The sequence below is a fragment of the Oncorhynchus gorbuscha genome, unplaced genomic scaffold (genome assembly GCF_021184085.1).
Source record: "Oncorhynchus gorbuscha isolate QuinsamMale2020 ecotype Even-year unplaced genomic scaffold, OgorEven_v1.0 Un_scaffold_5488, whole genome shotgun sequence".
In the NCBI taxonomy this organism is placed as follows: domain Eukaryota; kingdom Metazoa; phylum Chordata; class Actinopteri; order Salmoniformes; family Salmonidae; genus Oncorhynchus; species Oncorhynchus gorbuscha.
The window spans coordinates 17,501-23,543 of NW_025749281.1; positions in this window are offsets into that span (position 1 = coordinate 17,501).

The window sequence follows — 6,043 nt, forward strand, 5'->3', positions numbered from 1 at the left end:
TGACCCCAGCATCAACCTTAGCAGAGACACTAGCTAACTGACCTTGGATCAGTCTATGGAGGCCTGTTTAGTCCAAACCTAACTAACTGACCCCAGCATCGACCTTAGCAGAGACACTAGCTAACTGACCTTGGATCATACTATGGAGGCCTGTCTAGCTAACTGACCTTGGATCAGTCTATGGAGGCCTGTCTAGCAAACTGACCTTGGATCAGTCTATGGAGGCCTGTCTAGCTAACTGACCTTGGATCAGTCTATGGAGGCCTGTCTAGCTAACTGACCTTGGATCAGTCTATGGAGGCCTGTCTAGCTAACTGACCTTGGATCAGTCTATGGAGGCCTGTCTAGCTAACTGACCTTGGATCAGTCTATGGAGGCCTGTATAGCTAACTGACCTTGGATCAGTCTATGGAGGCCTGTCTAGCTAACTGACCTTGGATCAGTCTATGGAGGCCTGTCTAGCTAACTGACCTTGGATCAGTCTATGGAGGCCTGTCTAGCTAACTGACCTTGGATCAGTCTGTGGAGGCCTGTCTAGCTAACTGATGTCCTACATTCTGGTCTTTTCCTGCTTATCTGAGTTCATTTTTAGCCGCGATACATTCAGCTACAGAGATGGAAGAGGGGGGGGGAGAGAGAAAGAAACATGGACAATGGCCTGGTTTAGTCAGTCCGTGGAAACAGCACCTCTGGGACCTGACGGAGGGAGAGACGGAGAGAGACAGAGGGAGGGAGAGACGGAGAGAGAGGGAGGGAGCAGGAGAGACGGAGAGAGAGATAGAGGGAGAGGGAGGGAAGAGAGAGGTAGGGAGAGGGGTTAGAGAGTGAAAAGGGAAGAGAAGAGAGAGGAGGAGAGAATAGGAAAGACAGAAAATGGGAAGGGATAGAGAGTAAAGGGGAGGAGAGAGAAAGAGAGACAGGAAATGGGGAGGGATAGAGAGTAACGGGGAGGGAGAGAACGAGAGCAAAGATCTAGGAGAGAGAAAAGGAGATAGGAGAAGGGGTCATGTTTCCTATTCACATAGTAACACACACTTCCTGCCCAGAGACAAATGGAGCAACTGAAAAAATTAACGACAGACAGACAGACAGACAGACAGACAGACAGACAGACAGACAGACAGACAGACAGACAGACAGACAGACAGACAGACAGACAGACAGACAGACAGACAGACATCACATTAGACAGAATACCACCCTCCCTCTCAAACCAACCCCCTGTGGCGCCCTACAAAGCCAGGGAGAGAAGGAAAGAGAGAAAAGAGGAGGGATGGAAAAGAGAGGAGAGTTTAGATGGAAGAAACTCTTCGTTTATAGTAGAGAGTTCAGATGGAAGAAACTCTTTGTTTATAGTAGAGAGTTCAGATGGAAGAAACTCTTCGTTTATAGTAGAGAGTTCAGATGGAAGAAACTCTTCGTTTATAGTAGAGAGTTCAGATGGAAGAAACTCTTTGTTTATAGTAGAGAGTTCAGATGGAAGAAACTCTTCGTTTATAGTAGAGAGTTCAGATGGAAGAAACTCTTCGTTTATAGTAGAGAGTTCAGATGGAAGAAACTCTTCGTTTATAGTAGAGAGTTTAGATGGAAGGAAACTCTTCGTTTATAGTAGAGAGTTCAGATGAAAGAAACTCTTCGTTTATAGTAGAGAGTTCAGATCTTCTTTGTTTTATAGTAGAGAGTTCAGATGATGGAAGAAACTCTTCGTTTTTATAGTAGACTCTTTGAGTTTAGATGGAAGAAACTCTTTGTTTATAGTAGAGTTCAGATGAAAGAAACTCTTCGTTTATAGTAGAGTTCAGATGGAAGAAACTCTTCGTTTATAGTAGAGAGTTTAGATGGAAGGAAACTCTTCGTTTATAGTTCAGATGGAAGTTCAGATCAGATGGAAGAAACTCTTCGTTTTATAGTAGAAGAAACTCTTTTGTTTTTAGATGGAGATGGGAAACTCTTCGTTTATAGTAGAGAGTTCAGATGAAAGAAACTCTTCGTTTATAGTAGAGTTTAGATGGAAAGAAGTCTCTTTGTTTATAGTAGAGAGTTTAGATGGAAGGAAACTCTTCGTTTATAGTAGAGAGTTCAGATGGAAGGAACTCTTTGTTTATAGTAGAGAGGAGAAGAGAACACAGGACACTTGTCCTTCAGACCACACACACAAACAGTTTGCACTGAAACCACTCCTCCTATAACCCCTGTACACACACACACACACACACACACACACACACACACACACACACACACACACACACCCCGGGCAACCCAAACCGTGATGACATTGAATCAACATGGAAAACTGATTAGATGTGAAGAAGTCAGGGAGTCTTTTATTCACCCAACTGGCAACCTAAATACAACGACACGGTGACACTCTGTTGCTGTTTTCAGCCAATGACACGGTGACACTCTGTTGTTGATTTCAGCCAATGACACGGTGACATTCTGTTGCTGTTTTCAGCCAATGACACGGTGACATTCTGTTGCTGATTTCAGCCAATGACACGGTGACATTCTGTTGCTGTTTTCAGCCAATGACACGGTGACACTCTGTTGTTGATTTCAGCCAATGACACGGTGACATTCTGTTGCTGTTTTCAGCCAAATACGGTGACACTCTGATTTCAGCCAATGACACGGTGACACTCTGTTGCTGTTTTCAGCCAATGACACGGTGACATTCTGTTGTTGATTTCAGCCAACGACACGGTGACATTCTGTTGCTGTTTTCAGCCAATGACACGGTGACATTCTGTTGCTGTTTTCAGCCAATGACACGGTGACATTCTGTTGCTGTTTTCAGCCAATGACACGGTGACATTCTGTTGCTGTTTTCAGCCAATGACACGGTGACATTCTGTTGCTGTTTTCACTGCCAATGACATGGAGACATAAGAGGTGACACGGTGACATTCTGTTGCTTGATTTCAGCCAATCGCACGGTGACAAATGAGAACTTGTTCTCAGCCAATACCTGGTGACATTCTGGTGAAATAAAATTATAAAAATAAATAAAGGAAGCATATACTAGTACATTGTTACTCTAAATTTCATAGCATATAAGGCCCTGGCCATGCTTTCCACTTGGAAAAGCTGACCCGACTCCATTTTGCATCCCCTGCCTCCCCACAGAAATTAAAACAAAGGCTCCCTACGCTGAGAGTCTGTCACGCTGGTCAGAACAAGCTGACTCCACACTCCAAGACTGCTTCCATCACGTGGACTGGGACATCTCTTATGCTGGTGAATGATCTGCCGAAAGCGTTTCAACCCAAACAGAGTCTTTATTCCAGTAAATGACAAAAGTAATAATCCTGGATATAACAAGGAGAAAACAAAACAGGAAAAACTGAAATCCACTCGTCAGTAGAGAGGACTGACTGGAGACTCGACCATAGACTGCAGGTTGCTTCGGGAAGGCACCGACCGTAGCAGACTAAGACACCTGCTCACACGCAGCATCTGAAGAAGACAAAACACGACAGGGCGAGACCAGGACACAGAACAGCGAACATCATACAAGGATCCGACAAGGACAGAAGCGGAAAACAAGGGGAGAAATAGGGGCTCTAATCAGAGGGCAAAATAGGGGACAGGTGTGAAAAGAGTAAATGAGTGAGTTAGGAGAATGAGGAACAGCTGGGAGCAGGAACGGAACGATAGAGAGAAGAGAGAGAGGGATAGAAAGAGGGAACGAACCTAATAAGACCAGCAGGGGGAAACGAACAGAAGGGAAAGCACAAGGACAAGACAATATATGACAAAACATGACACATGTTTCGTATTGCGTCAGATGGAAATATTGACGAATACGCTGATTCGGTGTGCGAGTTCATTAGAACGTGCGTCGAAGATGTCGTTCCCATAGCAACGATAAAAACATTCCCTAACCAGAAACCGTGGATTGATGGCAGCATTCGCAGAGCTGAAAGCACGAACCACTGCTTTAATCAGGGCAAGGTGTCTGGCCAACATGTCCGGAATATAAACAATGCAGCTATTCCTCCGCAAGGCTATTAAACAAGCTAGCGTCAGTACAGAGACAAGTGGAATCTCAATTCAATGGCTCAGACACAAGAGGCATGTGGCAGGGTCTAAGGTCAATCACGGACTACAAGAAGGAACCCAGCCCAGTCACGGACCAGGATGTCTTGCTCCCAGGCAGACTAAATATCTTTTGCCCGCTTTGAAGACAACCAGTGCCCCTGACACGGCCTGCAACGAAATCACGGTCTCTCCTTCACTGCAGCGAGGTGAGTAAGACATTTAAACGTGTTAACCCTCGCAAGGCTGCAGGCCCAGACGGCATCCCCAGCCGCGCCCTCAGAGCATGCGCAGACCAGCTGGCCGGTGTGTTTACGGACATATTCAATCAATCCCTATACCAGTCTACTGTTCCCATGCTTCAAAGAGGGCTACCATTGTTCCTGTTCCCAAGAAAGCTAAGGTAACTGAGCTGTGACTACCGCCCGTAGCACTCACTTCCGTCATCATGAAGTGCTTTGAGAGACTAGTCAAGGACCATATCACCTCCACCCTACCTGACACTAGACCCACACCATTTGTTTACCGCCCAAAATAGGTCCACAGACGATGCAATCTCAACCCACTGCACACTGCCCTAACCCACCTGGACAAAAGGAATACCTATGTGAGAATGCTGTTCATCGACTTATAGCTCGGCATTCAACACCATAGTACCCTCAAGCTCGCCACATCAAGCTCGAGACCCTGGGCCTCGACCCGTCCTGTGCAATTGGGTACTGGACTTCCTGACGGGCCGCCCCAGGTGGTGAGGGTAGGCAACAACATCTCCTCCCGCTGATCCCTCATCACGGGGCCCCACAAGGTGCGTTCTGAGCCCTCTCCTGTACTCCCTTTTCACCCACATCAAGTGTGGCCACGCACGCTCCAACTCAATCATCAAGTTTGCGGATCTGACACAACAGTGGTAGGCTTGGTACCAACAACGACGAGACGGCCTACAGGGGAGGAGATGAGGGCCCCGGAGTGTGGGTGTCAGGAAAATAACCTCACACTCAACGTCAACAAAACTAAGGAGATGATTGTGGACTTCAGGAAACAGCAGAGGGAACTCCCCTATCCACATCGATGGAACAGTAGTGGAGAGGGTAGCTAGTTTTAAGTTCCTCGGCATACACACACATCACAGACAAACTGAATTGGTCCACTCACACTGACAGCGTCGTGAAGAAGGCGCAGCAGCGCCTATTCAACCTCAGGAGGCTGAAAGAAATTCGGCTTGTCACCAAAAGCACTCACAAACTTCTACAGATGCACAATCGAGAGCATCCTGGTGGGCTGTATCACCGCCTGGTACGGCAACTGCTCCACCCCTCAACCTGTAAGGCTCTCCAGAGGGTAGTGAGGCCTGGTACAACGCATCACCGGGGGCAAACTACCTGCCCTCCAGGACACGAAGCAACGCACCCGATGTTACAGGAAGGCCAGCAAAGATCATGACATCAACCACTCCGAGCTTACTCTGCCTGTTCACCCTGGGCTATCATCCAAGAGGCGAGGTCAGTACAGGTGCATCAAAGCTGGGACCGAGAGACTGAAAAACAGCTTCTATCTCAAGGCCGTCAGACTGTTAAACAGCCACCACTAACATTGAGTGGCTGCTGCCACACTGTCATTGACACTGACCCAACTCCAGCCATTTTAATAATGGGAATTGATGGGAAATGATGTAAATATATCACTAGCCACTTTAAACAATGCTACCTTATATAATGTTACTTACCCTACATTATTCATCTCATATGCATATGTATATACTGTACTCTACATCATCGACTGCATCCTTATGTAATACATGTATCACTAGCCACTTTAACTATGCCACTTTGTTTACTTTGTCTACACACTCATCTCATATGTATATACTGTACTCGATACCATCTACTGTATGCTGCTCTGTACCATCACTCATTCATATATCCTTATGTACATATTCCTTATCCCCTTACACTGTGTATAAGACAGTAGTTTTGGAATTGTTAGTTAGATTACTTGTTGGTTA